Raw genomic sequence first — 22,772 nt, forward strand, 5'->3', positions numbered from 1 at the left:
CAGAGGTGAAAGAGCTGTAACTCTTAACCAGTACCCACTGCTGTGGAGCGGCAACTCAAGAGATTTCTCCGCCCTTTTTTCACCATGGGGTGGCACAGTGCCTCACAGCGCTAGGGACCTGGGTTCGATTCCCGGCTTGGGTCACTGTCTGTGTGGAGTCTGCACGTTCTCCCCGTGTCTGTGTGGGTTTGCTCTGGGTGCTCCGGTTTCCTCCCACGGTCGTGCGGGTTAAGTGCATTGACCTGAGCAGGCGCCGGAATGTGGCGACTAGGGGAATTTCACAGCAATTTCATTGCAGTGTTAATGTCAGCCTTACTTGTAACTAATAAATAAACTTCAAGTGTGGCCGGCAGAGGCAGAAATCCACTGTGATATGTGGCAATGCATTATATCAATAGTTGCCAAATGAGAAATATCATGGCACAGATGCACAGAGAGATTGGAAGGGAGATGTTCAACTCCATTCCCCGCAGGGCACGCTGGCAGCGGATGGTGGGAAAGTGCAGACTCCCAGCTGGTGACTTTCTAGCCATGAAATTTTATGACCATTATCTCAGGCCCAGGAGTGGACAGTTTCCCAGTGTGTGTTCCCGCTTGACTCGGAGTATTATCAAGTGGAAAATCTGATCTCCGATTCTAGACGTATGAAAGGCGAGGATGATACTTACAGAGACAAATCAATTGGATATGGTCAGTTTCCAATGGACAGAGTCCATTGACTCTGTCTACACTTCCCACTGCCTCGGCAAAGCGACTAGCATAATTACGGATCCCACGCACCCCGGACATTCTCTCTTCCATCTTCTTCCTTCGCAAAAAAGATACAAAAGCCTGAAGTCATGTACCAACCGACTCAAGAATAGCTTCTTCCCTGCTGCCATCAGACTTTTTATAGACATATCTCGCATTAAGTTGATCTTTCTCTCCAACCTAGCTATGACTGTAACACTACACTCTGCGCTTTCCTTCTCTAGAACGGTTTGCTTTGTCTGTACAGCGCGCAAGAAACAATACTTTTCACTGTATGTTAATATATGTGACAAAAATCAAATCAAATCAAAAAGTTTAATGCAGTCCAAATATGTCCCAGGTTAACAGATTTTTGAGGTTCATTGGGATCTTTATTTCCCATATTTCAGATTGTGCAAAGTTAGGTTTCTTCCAGGTGCTCTAGTTTCCTCCCACAGTCCGAAAGACATGCTGGTTAGGTGCGTTGGCCATGCTAAATTGTGTCTCAGTGTACCCGAATAGATGCCAGAATGTGGTGACTAAGAGATTTTCACAGTAACTTCATTGCAGTGTTAATGTGAGCCTACTCGTGATAACATTGAATGTATTCAAGGGGTGGCTGGATATGTTTGTATGTTTAAGAAGTTGGCATCTTGTTGGTATGTGGTACATCACACCTTACCCTATGTTGCACTTAAGTGCGAGGAAGATGTGGCATAATATTAACCATTGAAAAGGATGAGTCCACACTTTGGGAGGTGTTGGTTGTGTGTGAAGGACTCACTGGTATACTGGTGATGGGTGGGGTTTGGCCTGTATATTGGCCCTGGGTAGGGTTTGGCCTATATATGGGCCCTGGAACTACACATTGATCACAATCCCACAGTGGATCACTTGTCCTTTTGGGTTGACCATCCTCTGGAACCCAATAAGTGTGTGACTAGGGATATGGCAGAAGTTCTTGTGATAAAGAAATGGGTTGAAAGGACAAAAGCCGGTAAAGGGGAGGTCTGACCTTCCACCATCCCTCCATCGAGGTCCAGATAAGCACTCCAACTCCTGCTGTCTCTGCAAAGGAAAGTTTTTTTCTATAAAATATTCTGAAGGCTGGAAATCTGAACACTATGCCATCTTCTTAAACGTAAAAACATATCCAGCCGTCTCTTGAATACATTCAATGTTATCACGAGTCGGCACACATTAACACTAAAACAGAAATATAACAGGTCTGGTGGCATCTGTGGAGAGAGAAACAGAGCTAGAGTTCCAATATGACTCTTCTTTGGAACTCTCTTGTGTTCTGAAGAAAAGTTCAGATTGGACTGAAAGCAATGTTAACTCTGTTTCTGTCTCCAAAGTGAAAAATAGTGAAATGGTCTCTTTGGCTTCCCATCTTCTTCCAACATGAGGAGGTATTTCTTTAGCCAGAGCGTGGCGAAAGTGTGGAATTCATTGTCCCAGCAGGATGTCGAGGCCAGGTCATTGAGTGTATTTAAGACAAAGGTTGATAGGTTCTTGATTGGTAAAAGAACAAAGAATAGAACAGCACAGGATCAGCCCCTTCAGTCCTTCAAGCCTGTGCCAATCACTGTATCCTATCTAAACCAACTGCCTGAATCCCTCTATTCCCCTGTTCATGTGTCTGTCCAGTTAACTCTTAAATGTCGCTAACATGTCTGCCTCAACCACCTCTCTTAGCAGTGAATTCCAGGCCCCCACCCCCCACCACCCTCTGTGTAAAAAGCTTTCCCCGCACATCTCCACTGAACCTTCCACCCCCCACCTTATCATGAACTTGGGGCCCCCTTGTAATTGTCATTTCTGCCCTGGGAAAAAAACTTCCAATTGTTCACCTTATCTCTGCCCCTCATAATTTTATAAACTCCTATCAGGTTGCCCCTCCACTTCCGAGCTTCCAGGGAGAACAATCCCAGTTTATTCAATCTCTCCACATAGCTAATACCCTCCAGACAACATCCTGGTAAACCTTTTCTGTACTCTCTCCAAAAGGCTCCATGTCCTTCTGGTAGTGTGGCAACCAAAACTGGACACAGTATTCCAAATGTGGCCTAACCAATGTTTTATCTAACTGTAACATAATTTGTCAACTCTTATACTCGATGCCCCAACCGACGAAGGCAAGCATCCCATATGCTTTCTTCACCACCTTTTCCACCTGTGCTGCTACTCTTAAGGATGTATGGTCTTGTACTCCCAAATCTCTCTGTGTGTCTATGTTTCTGATTGTTCTACCATTTGTTTTATCACTCCCATCTGAATTGCATCTCCCAAAATGCATCACCTTGCATCTGTCTGCATTAAATTCCATCTGCCATTTCTCCACCTAATTTTCCAGCCTATCTATATCCTGCTGCATTCTCTGACAATCTTCATCACTTTCAGCAACTCCAACAATCTTAGTATCATCTGCAAACTTGCTAATCAGACCAGCTACATTTTCTTCCAAGTCGTTTATATATATTGCAAACATTACAGCACTGATCCCTGCGGAACGTCACGAGTTACAGACTCCATTCAGAAAAACACCCTTCCACCTCTATCCCCTGTCCTCTACGGCCAAGCCAGTTCTGAATCCATCCAGCTACTTTGCCCTTGATCCAGTGTGACTTGCGCCAACCTGCCATGAGGGACCTTGTCAAATGCTTTACTAAAGTCCATGTAGACAACATCCACCGCCCTTCCCCTTGGCAATCATTTTTGTCACCTCCTCAAAAAACTCAGTCAAATTTGTGAGAGCTCCCTCGTACAAAAACCATGCTATCTGTCGCTGGAAAGACTATTGAGTTCCAAACGTGTATAGATCCTATCTCTCAAAATCTTCTCCAGCAATTTCACTATCACTGAAATCAAGCCCTATAATTATCCTTGCTGCCCTTCTTAAGTAAAGATCAAAGGTTACAGGGAAAAGGCGGGAGAATGGGGTTGAGAAACTTATCAGCCATGATTGAATGGCAGAGCAAGCTCGATGGGCCGAATAGCCTCATTCTGCTCTCTATATCTTATGGCATTAGATTTATCTGATGGCTTCCTTGCTCAGGTCACAGTTAAGGTGGTAGCATAAGTCTCATGATACCCTTGGATAATGTCACTGGTCCACATATTGCATCTTATGAAAGGATCATGGCTGGTTTAAAGAGATTGCCTTTGTTGCCTGTGTTAAAATGTAAAATAGTGGATCAAAGGTAGAACATTGGTGTGTAAGTCACTGGGCTTTGAACTGCTTATCCACCCAATTCTAGTGAAACAGGCAGGTTTGAAGCCAAAATAAAAGCAAATTACTGCGGATGCTGGAATCTGAAACCTAAAGAGAAAATGCTGGAAAATCTCAGCAGGTCTGGCAGCATCTGTAAGGAGAGAAAAGAGCTGACGTTTCAAGTCCAAATGACCCTTTGTTGAAGATAAAAGGCAGAGAAAGTGGGAAATATTTATACTGCAGGGGGAGGGAATGAAAGACGAGTCAGATCCACAAAGTCAAGGGGAAACACTGCTAATGTAGTCCATAGAGTGAATAGAGGATGTGAATGGCCAAACAGCAGAAAAGCTTCTGGACTCAAAGCTCTTTTCTTTCCTTATAGATGCTGCCAGACCTGCTGAGATTTTCCAGCATTTTCCCTTTAGGTTTGAAGTTGAACCCTTGTGTGTGCCATTCTCTCAGAAAGTGATGTTATGTCAAAAGGAAGTTTGTATTATTGGGCATATTATTTTTTCTCCTGTACATGCAGACTATTTATGCTTCATCTATTTGTATTTTTCAGGATTGACAAGTCCACCGTGATTGCCTTGAGACAGAGGTGAGTAGCATGCATGTGTACATTGACCTCGTTGGCGTTTGATAATGGGCAAGTCAATCTGTTATAGTAGGCATGATGCCACCTTATCAGGTCAGAATGTTATGTAATGGTTCTCCGTGCTGTTTTTGTTGTGTTTGACAAAATATTCTGCAATCTCCAACCTCTTGTCAGTTGGCTTACTTACATGATCTTGAAGTCTGATTATTTTTAACACAATTTGTAAAGCTGAGATTTGTGGGGGGGGGTGGTAATTGTGTTGTTTGCTATAAAATAGTTTGATGTATTGACCCCTTGACAACCATTGCCAGGAAGCTTCCATCATTCTTTGTCACCGGATATAATTATCTGGTGTTTCACAAATGTGGAGATATCGGTGTTGGACTGGGGTGGACACAGTAAGAAGTCTCTCAACACCAGGTTAAAATCCAACAGGTTTATTTGGAATCGTGAGCTTCTGGAGCACTACTCACACTCACCTGATGAAGGAGCAGTGACCTGAAAGCTCGTGATTCCAAATAAACCTGTTTAACTTTAACCTGGTGTTGTGAGACTTCTTACTGTGCCCAACCCCAGTCCAACGCCGGCATCTCCACATCATGGCTACCATCGACACCACAAAGTGGAGAGGATCTCCAAGGAGGTCCACTCACCTGAGGAAGGAGCAGTGCTCCGAAAGCTCGTGATTCCAAATGGACCTGTAAGACTCTAACCTGGTGTTGTGAGGCTTCTTAATGTTTCACAGAGTTTATTGTTTGGCTAATGTCGTATAAAAACCATGGGCCATTGCTGCGGGTGGGATATTCCAGCTCCACTAATGGCGACCTCCACCCCTCCCTCCATGATGGTTCCCTGGTAGCAGATTGTGCAAGTCATGGAAAAAGCCATTGACATTGGCAGGAATCAAATACCCCACAGCGGGCAAAGCCAAAGCATGTCATGGGGGGCGGGGGGTGGTGGGGGGTGTGAAATAACTCCTCTGAGGCTGGTGTCCCTTCACCAAATTCAGATTTATTTATTTAGCCAGCGACACTCAGGCAGGTACTTCCCTGTATAGGGTACAAACCCTGAGTCCCAAAAACCCTGATACTCCACATTATAGACACATACGTTGTCCAAGCCACTGCTGCCTTAATCTGGGAGCTCGTATTCTAAGACGCCCAAGTTGTAGGCCCTGTTAGTGTCATTGCAGGGGTGATTCCACCCTTTAAATATTTTTTAAGTAGGTTAAACAAGGAGGAGAAAGGTTAGGGGGAAATAGGTGGGAATGAGGGGATGAAGTTACAGTTAGATCAGCCTTGATCTTAGCTTAATTGGCTATGCAAAATTGACCCTAATGTCAGGGGATTAGCAGGATAAATATCAGGGATTATGGAAATAGGGCCTGGGTGGAATTGTGGTTGGTGCAGACTCAATGGGCCAAATGGCCCCCTTCTGCACTGTAGAGATTCTATGAATGGCGGACCAGGCTCGAGTGGCCTACTCCTCCTGATCCGCATGTTTGTACGTTCTCCTTGATTTCCAGTGGTCTCTTACCACATTTACAACCCTTTAGAGCCAAGATGAGAAGGAATTTCTTCAGCTGGAGGGTGGTGAATCGATGGAACACATTACCACAGAAATTTCGGAGGCCAGGTCATTGACTGTCTCTAAGACAGAGATAGATAGGTGCTGGATTGATATGGGGAAAAGACAGGAGGATGGGGTTGAGAAACTTATCAGCCATGATTGAAAGGTGGAGGAAACTCAATGGGCTGAATGGCCTAATTCTGCTGCTATATTCTATAGTCTTCTGGAATTCTATCCTGGGAATGTGTTTTCTCTCTGCTGCTGTTCCTCTATGAATACTCAAACTGATTTATAAACTTTGCTGCGTAGGCATTAACCCAGTTGAACCTGTTTAAAAATAACCTGGATAATGACACAGATTCCCGTGTGATTTCTGCCTGATTAACAGTGGGATTTTGTGCGGAATGAAATGAAATGCTGCGTAAGACCACGGAATTTGAAATGTAAGTGAGCGTACAAAGTGGTTTCGGATAACACCCATAACTCAACTCTACATTCAAGTTTTGGAGGTTTTATTTACTGGTTTGAGGGCAAACCTGTCCACAGTAAGCAGTGTCTATGTTAGTCTGGAGTCCTGCATTAAGCATTACATTTGAAACTGGTCAGTAAATACCGTATACACATAAATCGTTTCACTGCAGAACCATGCCAGTGGCACAGCTTACTAATCCGTAATGAGAATGGGGTGAAGCGGCCATAACTGGAGAGCAATTTGAGGAGGCAGAAATCATTAAAAGGATTTAAAAGTCTCTTTAATGACCTGCATGGTGATACAGTGGTTAGCGTTGCTGCCTCAAAGTACTAGGGACCCAGGTTCGATTCCCAGCTTGGGTCGCTGTCTGTACATGTGTCTGTGTAGGTTTCCTCGAGGTGCTCTGGTTTCCTTCCACGATCCGAAAGGCGTGCTGGTTTAGTATTGGCCATGCTAAATTCTCCCTCTGTGTACCCGAACAGGTGCCGGAGTGTGGCGATGAGAGGATTTTCACAGTAACTTTGTTTCAGTATTAATGTAAGCCTACTTGTGACACTAGTAAGTAAGCTTTATTTAGATTCTTAAATCTACCTCAAGTTGAAGTTTATTTGTGTCACAAGTAGGTTTATGTTAACGCTGCAATGAAGTTGTTGTGAAAATCGTCTAGTCGCCACACTCTGGCACCTGTTCGGCTTTATCGCGATGGGGATTTGGTCGTTATCGCGATGGGGATGGAATATAAAAGCAGGGAGGTCTTGCTGCAATTGTACAGGGTACTGATGAGGCCGCAACTGGAGTATTGTGTGCAATTTTGGTCCCCTTATTTGCGAAAGGATATATTGGCCTTAGAGGGGGTGCAGAGAAGGTTCACCAGGCTGATACCGGAGATGAGGGGGTTAGCTTATGAAGAGAGATTGAGTAGGTTGGGTCTGTACTTGTTGGAGTTTAGAAGGTTGAGGGGTGATCTTATAGAGACATATAAGATCTATGTTCTATGTAAGATAATGAAGGGGCTAGATAGGGTGGAGGCAGAGAGAGTCTTTCCACTTAGAAAAGAAACAAGAACTAGAGGACACAGCCTCAAAATAAGAGGGAGTCAGTTTAGAACAGAGTGGAGGAGAAACTTCTTCTCTCAGAGGGTAGTGAATCTCTGGAAGTCTCTGCCCATTGAAGCGCTGGAGGCTACCTCAGTGAACATAAGAACATAAGAACGTAAGAAATAGGAGCAGGAGTAGGCCATCTGGCCCTTCGAGCCTGCCCCGCCATTCAATAAGATCATGGCTGATCTGTCGTGGCTCAGTTCCACTTTCCCGCCCTCTCCCCATAACCCCCAATCCCCTCTCTTATCAAAAACCCATCAACCCGCTTCTTAAAAATATTTAGCGAGGCAGCCTCCACCACTTCAACGGGCAGAGAATTCCAGAGATTCACCACCCTTTGAGTGAAGAAGTTCCTCCTCAACTCCGTTCTGAACCGCCCCCCCTTTATCTTGAGGCTGTGCCCCCTAGTCCTATTGTCTTTTTTGAGCGGGAAGAGTCTTTCCACCTCTATCCTATCCATCCCATTCATCATCTTATACGTCTCAATGAGATCTCCCCTCATTCTTCTAAACTCTAACGAGTACAAGCCTAGTTTATTCAGCCTCTCCTCATAGCTCAACCCCCTCAACTCCGGTATCAGCCTAGTAAACCTCCTCTGCACTCCCTCCAGGGCCAAAATATCCTTGCGCAGGTGCGGCGCCCAAAACTGCACACAGTACTCCAGCTGCGGCCTCACCAATGCCCTATACAGCTGCAGCAAGACCTCCCTACTTTTATATTCAATCCCCCTCGCTATGAAGGCCAGCATCCCATTCGCCTTCCTGACCACCTGCTGCACCTGCAAGACATGGTTAAGTCACAGGTAGATAGATTTCCTATCGATAAGGGTTATGGGGAGCAGGAGGGTAAGTGGAACTGAACCACTACAAGATTTAGCCATGATCTTATTGAATGGCAGGGCAGGCTCGAGGGGCTAGGTGGCCTACTCCTGCTCCTATTTCTTTTGCTCTTGTGTTTGGGTACACTGCAGGAGAATTTAGCATGGCCAATGCACCCAACCAGCACACCTTTTGGACTGTGGGACGCAACTGGAGCACCCAGAGAAAACCCATGCAGACGCTGGGAGAATGTGCAGACTCCGCACAGACAGTGACCCAAGCCGGGGATTGAACTCGGGTCCCTGGTGCTGTGAGACGGCAGTGCTAACCATTGTGCCACTGTGCTGCCCTTCGAGAGGCATTGCTGTGCTGGTGAAGTGACCTGATCTTGCTGGGGAAGTCTGCAGCGATGGGATGGAGACTGTGAGAATGTCAGTAATCAAGACTTACGTCTGCAGCGGAACGTTGTTTTTTTTTTTGCTGCTATGTTTCCAATCGAGCAGTGGAATGCCAAGAATTGCCCCACTGTGATTTGTACTGTGGGTGTCTTAATGACGGCTGCAACAGGACAGCTTCCAGCTGGCCAGGATGGTGATTCTGAGTATGACTTATCAGAGCAGATTGTTTTAGGCTTGTCTGAAAAGACAGAACATTCATGCTTAAATTTAAGTTTTATGTTTATTTATCAGTGTCACAAGTAGGCTTACATTAACACTGCAATGAAGTTACTGTGAAACTCTCCACTTCGGTGCCTGTTCGTGTACACTGAGGGAGAATTTAGCACGGCCAATGCACCCAACCAGCATGTCTTTTGGACTGTGGGAGGAAACTGGAGGAAACCCATGCAGACACTGGGAGAATGTACAAACTCCGCACAGACAGTGACCCAAGCTGGGAATCGAACCCAGGTCCCTGGTGCTGTGAGATAGCAGTGCCAACCACTGTGCTGCTAATCATAAGAACATAAGAACATAAGAAATAGGAGCAGGAGTAGGCCATCTAGCCCTTCGAGCCTGCCCCGCCATTCAATAAGATCATGGCTGATCTGTTGTGGCTCAGTTCCACTTTCCCGCCCTCTCCCCATAACCCTTAATCCCCTCTCTTATCAAAAACCCATCAACCCGCTTCTTAAAAATATTTAGCGAGGCAGCCTCCACCACTTCAACGGGCAGAGAATTCCAGAGATTCACCACCCTTTGAGTGAAGAAGTTCCTCCTCAACTCCGTTCTAAACCGCCTCCCCTTTATCTTGAGGCTGTGCCCCCTAGTCCTACTGTCTTTTTTGAGCGGGAAGAGTCTCTCCACCTCTATCCTATCCATCCCATTCATCATCTTATACGTCTCAATGAGATCTCCCCTCATTCTTCTAAACTCTAACGAGTACAAGCCTAGTTTATTCAGCCTCTCCTCATAGCTCAACTCCGGTATCAGCCTAGTAAACCTCCTCTGCACTCCCTCCAGGGCCAAAATATCCTTGCACAGGTGCAGCGCCCAAAACTGCACACAGTACTCCAGCTGCGGCCTCACCAATGCCCTATACAGCTGCAGCAAGACCTCCCTACTTTTATATTCAATCCCCATGTCCCTTTCAATCCAAAAATCAGCCCTGCCCTTACATCACGGTAATAAGTACAGTATTAAAATGCTGGGGAAAAGCCTTGTTGGTAAGAAAATTAATATGTTAACATTTGCATCTGAAATTTAATAAACCACCTCACATATCTTATGTCAATCCATTTTCAAAAATAAAGAATGGAAGGAGTTAACAAGCGGTATGTTTCTCTTGCATCTTGTTCAGTACATTTAACAGAAAGGAGCTCAAAGTTATCTCTTTTATGTGACGTACAGGCTGCCTTTGCTTCTGCACTCCTGTACATTTGTATATTTAATTTTCAAACTTATTGGCTTTCTCTTATGTGTCAAACCATTTCTGAGCCAGGAAGGAAGGAAGTCAGCCTGTTCCTGAGCCTCTGTTCTCCCTCACATGGCATCGAAGAGGCAATGCCAAAGTGCTTTTGCTCCCCTGCAGAACTCGTTAGTTTCTGCAGAGCTGAACCTCCCCTGGGATTGAACTGTCTTTGTGCTTTGTGTCAGGTTGCTTCTCTCTTTGAGGCAAGAGTGACTGCCCTTGACGTCAAGGCTGCATCTGGCCAAGTGTGACATCAAGGAGCCCTGGAGTCAATGGGAAAACCTTCCACTGGTTGGAGTCAAACCTGGCACAAAGGAAGATGGTTGGAGGTCAGTCATCTCAGCTCCAGGACATCTCTGCAGGAATCCCTCAGGATAGTGTCCTAGGCCCAACCATCTTCAGCTGCTTCATCAATAATTTTCCTTAGTGGTAAGTTCAGAAGTGGAGATGTTCACTGATGATTGCACAATGTTCGATATCATTTGCAACTCCTCAGGTACTGAATCCGGCAAGACCCGGATAATGCGTATCCGGATCCGGCAAGACCCGGATAATGCGTATCCGGATCCGGCAAGACCCGGATAATGCGTATCCGGATCCGGCAAGACCCGGATAATGCGTATCCGGATCCGGCAAGACCCGGATAACACTCAGACTTGGACTGATAGGTGACAAGTAATATTCTGCCACACAAGTGTCAGGAAATGGCCATCTCCATTAAGACAGAATCTAACCATCACCTCTTGACATTCAGTGGCATTACCATTACTGAATCCCTCCTTATAAACATCCTGGAGGTTACCATTGACCAGGAACTGAACTGGACTCATCACATAAATACTGTAATAACAGGAGCAGATCTAGGAATCCTGCGATGCGTAACTCATTTCCTGACTCCCCAAAGCCTATATACCATCGACAAGGCAGAAGGCTGAATGTGGTGGAAGACTTTCTACTTGTCTGGATGAATGCAGCTCCAGCAGGACTCAAAAAAAAATCCACCATATTAAATGACAAAACAGCCCACTAAATTAGCTCCTCATCTTAAACATCCAATCCCTCTGCTACTGATGCTCAGTGGCAGCAGTGTGCACTATCGACAAGATGCACTGCAGCAACTCATCAAGATCCCTCAGACAGCACCTTCCAAACCCATGGTCACTACTCCCTCAAAGGACAAAGGCAGCAGACATGTGGGAACGCTACCATCTGCAAATTCCCCTCCAAACCACTCATCATCCTGACATGGAAATATGTCGCTGTTCCTTCAGTGTCGTTGAGTCAAAATCCTGGAATTCCCTCCCTAACAGCCCTGTGGGTGTACTTATATCCCACAGTGGCACACTGGTTAGCACTGCTGCCTCACAGCACCAGGGACCCAGGTTCAATTCTGGCCTCAGGCGATTGTTTGTGTGGAGTTTGCATGTTCTCCCCGTGTCTGTGGGTTTCCTCCGAGTGCTTCGATTTCCTGCCACAGTCTAAAGATGTGCGGGTTAGGTTGATTGGCCATACTAACTCGCTCCTTAGTGTCAGGGGGATTAGCAGGGTAATTATGTGGGGTTACAGGGAATAGGACCTGGGTGGGATTGTTATCAGTGCAGGCTCAGTGGGCTGAATGGCCTCCTTCTGCACTGTAGGGATTCTATGATTATATTACTGCAGCGGTTCAAAGAGACAGATTGTCACCACCTTTTCAAAGGGTAATTAGGGATGGACAATTAATGCTGGCCTAGCCAGTGATGCACACATCCCATACTCAAATAAGAAAAATAACTAAATTATCTTTCATCCCAAACTCCACCATCCATGTATCTCTGATAATTGAGGTTTGATTGAAAACTAGGGGAGGTACTTACACACTGCACCAGCATTCCAACAGTCCAACAGTCCAAAGATCCAAAGCACGGTGGCACAGTGGTTAGCAAAGCTGCCTCACAGCTCCAGGGACCTGGGTTTGATTCCCGGCTTGGGTCACTGTTTGTGTGGAGTCTGCACGTTCTCCCCGTATCTGTGTGGGTTTCCTCCGGGCGCTCTGGTTTCCTCCCATTGTCCAAAGATGTGCAGGTTAGGTGGATTGGCCATGCTAATCTACCAGGGATGCGTGGGTTAGAGGGATTAGCGGGATAAATGTGTGGGGCTGTGGGGATAGGACCTATGGTGGGATTATTGTCAGTGCAGACCTGATGGACTGAATGGCCTCCTCTGCTCTGTAGGGATTCTAGGATTCTATCTCCTTCAGTGATTCGTGACAAGTTAATAAAATGTCTCTGGCTATGTAATGTGATCCTTTCCCAGAACGAATTGTGGAAACAGATTCAATATGAACGTTCAAAGGGGAACTGGATCTCAATGGGGGAAAAAAAATTTGCAGGCCTTTTGCAAAATGGCACTGAGGTAGGCCAAATCACTTGGCTCTGTCAGAGAGCTAGTACAGGCGTGGTGGGCCAAAGGGCATCCTTTGTATGATTCCAGCTGATTTATTATCACCACTGTTTGGAATTCTTCGATCTTGCCCGCGGATGGGATTCTCCAGCCCCGCTGCTGTAAATGAAGTTTTGCCTCAGTGTCAGATTCTCCGTTCTTGGGGGCAGGGTGAACAACGCTGAAAAATCCCGGTCACTGTGTTGAAATATTTAATTCCCTGAAAGTTGCTTTGAACGTGGAGTCAAAGTGGAAATGTTTAACATTGGACAGCCCAAAAAAATGAAGATGCTATTCTTGAATACTGCATTCATCTCAAAACATCTGTGGAAGTAAAGATCCTATTTAGGGGACAGGGTGGTTCAGTGAGAGAGCACAGTGTCCTTTCACTTCCCTGTATTGGGTTTGAATCCAGCCTACATGGTATGGGTTCAACCCTCTGCCCACAAGTCCCAATGTTGGTGCCTATTTTTTAACATGACACGGCTTTGCAACACAATTTCATCAGAGTGATTTTGATGTGATTTGATTTATTATTGTCACATGTATTAACATGCAATGAAAAATATTATTTCTTGTACGCTATGCAGGCAAAGCATACCGTTCACAGAGAAGGAAACAAAGGTGCAGAATGTAGAGTTACAGTCATAGCTAGGGTGTAGAGAAAGATCAGCTTCATGCAAGGTAAGTCCATTCAAAAGTCTTGACAGCAAAAGGGAAGAAGCTGTTCTTGAGTCGGTTGGTAGGTGATCTCAGACTTTTGTATCTTTTCCCAGACAGAAGAAGGTAGAAGAGAGAATGTCCAGGGTGCATGGAGTCCTTAATTATGCTGGCTGCTTTGTTGAGGCAGCGGGAAGTGTAGATAGAGTCAATGGATGGGAGGCTGGTTTGCATGATGGATTTGGGCTACATTCACAACCTGTTGTAGTTCCTTGCGGTCTTGGGCAGTGCAGGAGCCATACCAAGCGATGCAATCTGAAAGAATGCTTTCTATGGTGCATCTGTCGTAGCTGACATGCCAAATTTCCTTAGTCTTCTGAGTAAGTAGAGGCATTGGTGGGCTTTCTTAACTATAGTGTCGGGTGGGGGGACAGGACAGATTGGTGATTTGGACACCTAAAAACTTGAAGCTCTCGATTGGGTGGGCTTCATGGAGACGAGGCCTGACAATGGTCACCAGGTGATGTGGAACAGGCACACAAGAGGGTAACAACACACCTTTTGTTGCAGAGTAGACTAGCTTGACTCTATGGCCAGAATTCCCCTGTCTTGCACGCCCCACCACCAGCGAGAATGGAGAATTTGGCACTCAGCCAAACCTCCATTCACCGCAGCGGGACCAGAGTATCCCAGCCGATGATGAGAATTCCGGCCTACATCCACCTAACCCGGGAGGGCTTGATGCCAGAACACACGGGCTGTAACATTAAGGCCATTCATGCCGGTGGGATTTTCCCATCCCGCTGCAGTGAATGGAGATTTGGCTGGGCGTCAGATTTTACAACTTTCGCTTCAGCGGGAGTATGGCGTGAACAATCAATAAGCTCATGCCCAAACAATCCTCATCTTCATCTGCACAAAATATGTAAAAAAAACTTTAAAAAGAAACTGTGACATCAACTTGTTTCTTGGAGCATCTGGGAGTTTTACTGATCAGCTTATAGTTTATTTATTAACATCACAAGTAGGCTTATATTAACACTGCAATGAAGTTAGTGTGATGATCCCCTAGTCGCCACACTCCCTCGGGTACACCAAAGGAGAATTTAGCATGGGCAATGCACTTAACCAGCATGTCTTTTGGACCGTGGGAGAAAAACCAAAGAACCCAGAGGAAACCCATGCAGACATGGGGAGAACGTTCAAACTCCCCACATTAAGTGATCTAAGTCAGAAATCGAATGCAGGTCCCTGGCGCTATGAGGCAGCAGTGCTACTCACTGTGTCACCATGCCACCCCTATCCTTTACAAAGTGCAGTTGCCTTTGTTAAAATCTTAATGAGTCATGCCTCTGGAAGCCAATAATTGCTCAAAATTTGCAGTTGCACTTGTCAATCTGTATTGATTGATTGATTCATTCATTTCCAACTTTCACAACCTTGGAATAGCTTCTACCTGTTATGGATGTTAGGCTAGTGCGTTAGTAATTGCCTTGGCTGAATTAGTCACTCTTTTTAACCTCCAACCTTGCTGGTCCAGTCCTTTAGTGGAGGTAGTGGTCTTGTGATATTATCACTGGACTAGCAATCCTGGTATCAGGGGAATTCAAAGTTTAAAAAAATCTGGAATTAAAAGTCTAATCTCGACTGTGAAATAATTTTTGTGCAAACCCATTTGGTTCCTTTTAGGGAAGGAAATCTGCCGTCCTAACCTCCATATGACTCCAGACCCACAGCAATGTGTTGGACTCTTAAATGCTCTCAAATGATAGGCAGTTAGGGATTACATAGAAACTAGAAACAGGAGTAGGCCATTTGGCCCTTCAAGCCTGCTCCACCATTCATTTTGATTATCGCTGCTCACCAAATTCACCGTCCTGATTCCCCTCTTCTCCCCCATATCCCTTGATCCCTTTAGCCCCAAGAACTATATCTAATTTCTTCTTGAAATCAGACAAAGTTTTGGCCTCTACTATTTCCTATGATAGTGAATTCCACACCACTCTCTGGGTGAAGAAATTTCTCCTCACCTCAGTCCTAACAGGTTTACCCTGTATCCTCAAACAATGACCCCTGGTTCTGGACTCCCCCACCATTGGGAGCATTCTTTCTGAATCTAGCCCAGCCAGAGGCACCCACATCCCATAAATGATTAATGGGAACCTCACCAATATATAGCAATCACTTCATGAAGACACCCAGCACCCACCACGTATATCCTCTTTAGTCTTCTTGACGAGACAAACAAATATACAACTGGACACCCAAAATGCTCTAAGTACTGGCTATGATATCCATATTAAAATGTAGATAATATTCTTTATGGCTTTTGCTTGTACTGTTTGACATATAATTTACCTTTTAAACTTTTTAAGAATTCATTCATGGAACGTGGGCATTGCTGGCAGGCCAGCGTTTATTGCCCATCCCTAGTTGCCCTTGGAGGGCATTTGAGACTTAACCACATTGCTGTGGCTCTGGAGTCACATGTAGGCCAGACCAGTTAAGGATGGCAGATTTCCTTCCCTAAAGGACATTAGTGAACCAGAGGGGATTTTCCTGACAACTATTTTATGGTCTTCAGTAGATTCTTAATTCCAGATTTTTTTTAATTGAATTCAAATTCCACTAACTGCTGTGGCAGGATTCGAACCTGGCTCTCCCGAACATTAGCTGGGTTTCTGGAGTAATAGTCTAGGGATAATACCACTAGGCCATTGGCTTTCCTAAGTGATTGCAGTCTTTGTTGCTTATGCCTGTGTTATGGACATTGTCTTGATTACCTGTAGTCACCCAGGGGATGACTCTGGTTGCTATAAGTTGAAATATTTCAAGCTTGTTCTTGTAGCAAATCTCTCCCAATGTCTAAATGCAAATTCTCACTAGGTTAACAGTATAGTGAAGCCATTGTGTCAGCCAATGAGTTGGAGGTGGTTTCATCACATAAAATTTGCAGCACAGAGTCTGGCCATTCGGCCCAACCCATCTGTACTGGTGTTTAGGTCATTGAATGTCTTTAAGAGGGAGATAGGTAGGTTCTTGATTGATAAGGGGATCAGAGGTTATGGGGAAAATGCAGGAGAATGGGGATGAGAAAAGCCAGCCATGATTGAATGGTGGAGCAGACTCGATGGGCCAAGTGGCCTAATTCTGCTGCTATGCCTTATGGTCTTATGCTCCATACATGCCTCCTCCTACCCAACATCATGTAATTTTCATCCGTGTAACCATCCATTTCTCTCTCTTTCAGACTCTCACCTAACTCTCCCTTATCAACATCTATGCTGTTCACCTCAATTATTCCTCATTGTAACAGATTCCACAGTCTAACCATTCTCTGGGTAAAGATTTTTATGACACTGGCTTTTTGTTTGATGACAAAAGAACAGGCAATTTCCTGCCCTAATTCCATTAAGAGCCATTTCGACACAATTGCAAAAAAATACAGATCTCCTGATACTAAGCACTCAATAAAACCCACATGCATCAGGGTAACCAGGAAGAAAAAAAATTGCCTTCTTCCAGATTTGATATGTAATCTCCTATTAAACAACCAATGAACTTTAATTGTCAAATAAAGGTTACCGCACTTAGATTTAAAGTGAAACAGAGTAAATGGTAACTTATTGATGACTGGTATATATTTTGTTTAACTGGACTAAATATTAGTCTCATTTTTCTAACTGCTGCACAGAAATGGACACTAAGTGACCAGACCAGACTTTACTGACTTATTGGAATATGGGATTGGTTGCACAGTGATTAGCACTGCTACCTCACGGTGCCAGGGAACCCGGGTTCGATTCCCAACTCAGGTGACTGTGTGGAGTTTGCACATTGTGCCCATGTCTGCATGGGTTTCCTCCCACACACCAAAGATGTGCAGGTTAGATGGATTGACCATGCTAAATTGCCCCTTAATGTCTAAAGGTACGCAAGTTAGATGGATTGGCATTGCTAAATTGCCCCTTAGTGTCCAAAGATGTGCAGATTAGGTGGATTGGCCACGCTAAATTGCCCCTTAGTGCCCAAAGGTATGCAGGTAGGGTGGATTGGCCATGCTAAATTGACCCTTAGTGTCCAAAGATGTGCAGGTTAGGTGGATTGGCCACGCTAAATTGCCCCTTAGTGCCCAAAGGTATGCAGGTAGGGTGGATTGGCCATGCTAAATTGACCCTTAGTGTCCAAAGATGTGCAGGTTAGGTGGATTGGCCACGCTAAATTGCCCCTTAGTGCCCAAAGGTATGCAGGTAGGGTGGATTGGCCATGCTAATTTGCCCCTTAGTGTCCGAAGGTATGCAGGTTAGATGGATTGGCCATGCAATATTGTCTCTTAGTGGCTAAAGATGTGCAGGTTAGATGGGTTAACCATGTTAAATGTGCAAGGTTACAGGATGGGGTGGGTAAGATGCTCTTTCAGAGAGTCACTGCAGACTCAATGGGCCAAATGGCCTCCTTCTGTACTGTAGGAATTCTATGGATCTTTGAAACTTCTGGGCACGGGAGGCCATTCCACCCATCATATCTGTGTCAGCTGAGAAAGAACTTTCCAGCCTAACCTTCCCCCGCCTTTTCCAGTTTTTGGTCACTTCAAGTGCATATCCAAATATTTTATAAATACTTTGGTTCGATCTTTACCATCCTTCCAAACAGTAAATTCCAAAAAAATCACCAAATGTACCTAAATAGCAATTATGTTTCTTTGAACTATTATATTAATTCTTTGCAATTTTCTTTTCGTAATATGTAGCAGAAACTATTGTGAAGTTATTCACCTTGGCAGTAAGAACAGAAAAAATAGGATATTTTTGAAAAGTCATGAACTTTCTAAGCTGTCAGTGCTCAGAGTTTTGAGTGTATTCGTACTAAGGACGTTCTGGTGTCGGAGGCTTGCATTAATACAGCAGAGGTTCACAAGAATTGAAAAGATTCTCCTCTGACGAGAGGAGAAATTGAGCAAATACTCCAGGGATTCAGAAGAGTGACAGCTGATCTAATCGAAACATACTGGGCGCGATCTTACTGGACGCTCATGCCACGTTCCCGCTGCAGCGAAGTCAGGAAATTTGGCGGCCAACCAAACCTCTGTTCATTGCAGAGGGATGGGAAAATCCCACCGACGTCACTAAGACCATAAGATGTAGGAGCGGAATTAGGCCACTCGGCCCATTGAGTCTGTTCCACCATTCAATCATGGCTGATTTTCTTTCGCATCCCCATTCTCCTGCCTTTTTCCCATAACCCCTGATCCCTCTATCATTCAAGACCCTATCTATCTCTGTCTTAAAGACACTCAATGACCTGGCCTCCACAGCCTTCTGTGGCAAAGAGTTCCACAGATTCACCACTCTCTGGCTGAAGAAATTCCTCCTCATCTCTGTTTTAAAGGATCGTCCCTTCAGCCTGAGGTTCTAGTTTTTCCTACTAATGGAAACATCCCCATCCTGTAAGTTTCAATAAGATTCCCCCCTCATCCTTCTACAGACACAGAGTTCTCAACCGTTCCTCTTATGACAAGCTCTTCATTCCAGGGATCATTCTTGTTAGCCTCCTCTGGACCCTTTCCAAGACCAGCATATCCTTCCTTAGATATGGGGCCCAAAACTGCTCACAATATTCCAAATAGGATCTGACCAGAGCTTTAAACAGCCTCAGAAGTACATCCCTCCTCTTGTATTCTAGTCCCCCTTAACCACCCTTCCAGGCAGTGGATTCCAGAAGTCTCAGCACCCTCTGGGTGGAAAAGTTTCTCCTCATCTCCCCTCTTAGGCTTTTGCCTCTTGTCTTATATCTATGCCTGCTGGTTACTGACCACCCTACTAATGCCTTCCTATCCATCCACCTATGCCCCTCATAATCTTATCCACCTCTATCAGGTCTCTTCTAAACGTCCACTACTCCGAGGAAAAACCGCCCCAGCCTATCCCATCTTTTCTCATAGCTCAGGCCCTCCAAGGCAGCATCCTGGTAAATCTCCTCTGCACCCTCTCCAGTGCAACCACATCTTTCCTATTAGGTGGTGGCACGCAGTACTCCAGTTGTGGCCCAACTAGCATTTTGTACAGTTCCAGCATGACCTCCCTGCTCTTGTATTCTATATCTCAGCCAATAAAGGCAAGTATCCCATATGGCTCATTAACTATCTGCCCTGCCACCTTCAGGGATTTGTGGATATGCACTTCAAGGTCCCTCTGATCTTCAGTACTTCCTAGAGTCTCACCATTCATAGTGTAATCTTTTGCCTTGTTAGCCCTCCCCGAGTGCATTATTTCACATTTTTCAGGGTTGAATGCCGTTTGCTGCTCCTCTGCCCACCTGTCCAGTCCATTGATATCCTCCTGCAGTTTATGGTTCCCCTCTCCATTATTTACCACCCAACCAATTTCCATGTCATCTGCAAACTCCTTGACCCCTTCTCATTTGGTTTTATTTTTGACGGCAGAAAAGAGATACACGTTGCTGAAACTTTTTGTCTTGAACTCAGCAGGACAAATGCAAGAATGCCAAATTTCAAACTACCACGACAATTTATAGTACCCATGAAAAGAGTGCTGATTGGTTAGCAAGTTGACTCTGGCCATGGCGTTGCCATAGAGAATGCAACAGGAACTATAGGCTCCACAAACTTCCATAGCCCAAGATCGCTACCCTACAAACAAAAGGAATAGATTTTAGCCTTGCACTAATTCATTGAATTACCCAGGAACGTAGGTAATTATGTTATTAGGTAATAGGGTGGAAAAGGTAAAGTCATCACAGGCCAGGGCAGCATGGTGGCACAGTGGTTAGCACTGCTGCCTCACAGCGCCAGGGACCCGGGTTCAATTCCTAACTTGGATTCTGTGGAGTCTGCACATTCTCCCTGTGTCTGCATGGGTTTCCTCTGGGTGCTCTGGTGTCCTCCCACAGTCTGAAAGACATTCTGGTTAGGGTGCATTGATCATACTAAATTCTCCCTCAGTGTACCCGAACAAGTATCAGAGTGTGACGACTGGGGGATTTTCACAGTAACTTCATTGCAGTGTTAATGTAAGCCTACTCGTGACACTAATAAATAAAACTTTAAACTTAAGAAGACCATTGGCTGTGACGATTTAACCTGAGCATCACCACACCTCAGGCGAGGGGTAATGTTGAGAAGGCAATGAATAATCTCAGCCTCTACGGGAACCCATTCTGTTGGCGTTGCTCTGCGTCACTAACCAGCTGAGCTATCCGACCCCCTACATGTCACTTCTCAGCCTTCTCTATGCAACAGTATTCCAGATTTTTTGATAGTTACAGCCTCTCTGACCTGATGCCATCCTTGTAAATAATTATTGAACCTTCACCATTGCCGCAATCGTTTCTCTAATGTGGACTTGTGTCACGGCGATCTGTCTCAGACGCTTTGGAAATGCATGAGGTCCGAGCCTAGTTATGTTTAAAATACCCAAAGATGGCTGCGGCTCCTTTTAGCTTTTAAATTAGATCAGCAAAGGCGCATGACTGGGCAAGTTCCCCTGTGAACGGATCTGACAGAATTCCCAGAAAACACACACCACTGTTTTTTTTTCCACACCTCCACCCCCCCTCCCCATTTCCCTGCGTTGTGTCTCAGATGAGCTGTGAAATTGTCTGGGAGACGACTGAAGTGGTTTAGTGATCTGCGATGTGTTGCTGTTGGTGGCTGCAGAGTTTCTGAGCAATCACACTATCCGTTCCCGGAGCGAGTCCATTCCACGGCAGGGTGGAGCACTGTAAACCGCAGATACTCAAGAAATCAAGAGTGAAAAGCATAGCTCTTTCCATGCTTGTTCCTGTCATTGAGAACGCAGTTATCTTACATCAGCTATGTTGCACAGAAATAGGCCATTCGGCCCAGCCAGTCAATGTTGGTGTATCTGCCCGAGCCTCTTTTTTTTTAAAAAATTCTTTTGTGGGATTTGATTTGATTTATTATTGTCACATGTATTAGAAGTATTGTTTCTTGCACACTATACAGACAAAGCATCCCGTTCCTAGAGAAGGAAAGAACATAAGAACATAAGAAATAGGAGCAGGAGTAGGCCATCTGGCCCTTCGAGCCTGCCCCGCCATTCAATAAGATCATGGCTGATCTCTCGTGGCTCAGTTCCACTTTCCCGCCCTCTCCCCATAACCCTTAATCCCCTCTCTTATCAAAAACCCATCAACCCGCTTCTTAAAAATATTTAGCGAGGCAGCCTCCACCACTTCAACGGGCAGAGAATTCCAGAGATTCACCACCCTTTGAGTGAAGAAGTTCCTCCTCAACTCCGTTCTAAACCGCCTCCCCTTTATCTTGAGGCTGTGCCCCCTAGTCCTACTGTCTTTTTTGAGCGGGAAGAGTCTCTCCACCTCTATCCTATCCATCCCATTCATCATCTTATACGTCTCAATGAGATCTCCCCTCATTCTTCTAAACTCTAACGAGTACAAGCCTAGTTTATTCAGCCTCTCCTCACAGCTCAACCCCCTCAACTCCGGTATCAGCCTAGTAAACCTCCTCTGCACTCCCTCTAAGGCCAAAATATCCTTGCGGAGAGAGTACAGAATGTAGTGTTACAGTCATAGTTAGGATGGAGGGAAAGATCAACTTAATGCAAGGTAGGTCCATTCAAAAGTCTGATGGCAGCGCTGACAAGGCCAGCATTTGCTGCCCATCCCTAATTTCCCCCTGAACTGAGCGTCTTGCTTTCAGAGGGCTGTTAAGAGTCAACATCATTGCTGTGTGTCTGGAGCGGAGGACAGCAGATTTCCTTCTCGAAAGGGCACTGTTTTAAGTTTATTTATTAGTGTCACAAGTAGCGTAAATTAACACTGCAATGAAGTTACTGTGAAATTCCCCTAGTCGCCACACTCGGGTGCTTGTTCAGAGGAAACCCACACAGTCACAGGGGAGAATGTGCAGACTCCGCACCAACAGTGACCCCAAGCCCAGAATAGAACCCAGGTCCCTGGCAAGGTGAGGCAGCAGTACTAATCACTGTGCCATCCTTCGTGAACCAGATGGGTTTTTATGACAATAATTTCATGCTTATCATTAGACTTTTAATTCCATATTTTTAATAGAATTCAATTTTCACCATTTACCATGGTGGGATTCGAACCTGGGTCCCTAGAGCATTACCCAAAGTCTACTACTAGTCCAGTGACAATACCACAATGCCACTGCTTCCTCCTGTCTTTCCATATCTAAAATCTATCATTGTAATCCTCTATTCCTTTCTCCCTCGAGTGCTTAAAATCATGGACTTTTTAGTGCAGAAGGAGGCCATTTGGCCCC

General features: G+C 45.2%; 1 protein-coding gene across 1 annotated transcript in view; it reads left to right on the forward strand.

The window, feature by feature from the left end:
* Positions 1-4,509: 4,509 nt before the first annotated feature.
* rap1gap2a (RAP1 GTPase activating protein 2a) overlaps positions 4,510-22,772 on the forward strand; it is a 248,372-nt gene continuing 230,109 nt past the window's right edge. The window contains exon 1 of the mRNA XM_080210970.1: positions 4,510-4,541. The gene's annotated coding sequence lies outside the window, so the exon portion shown is untranslated. The remainder of the gene's footprint in view (positions 4,542-22,772) is intronic.

This window comes from Carcharhinus amblyrhynchos, chromosome 23, assembly GCF_965287045.1.
Source record: "Carcharhinus amblyrhynchos chromosome 23, sCarAmb.v2.hapA, whole genome shotgun sequence".
In the NCBI taxonomy this organism is placed as follows: domain Eukaryota; kingdom Metazoa; phylum Chordata; class Chondrichthyes; order Carcharhiniformes; family Carcharhinidae; genus Carcharhinus; species Carcharhinus amblyrhynchos.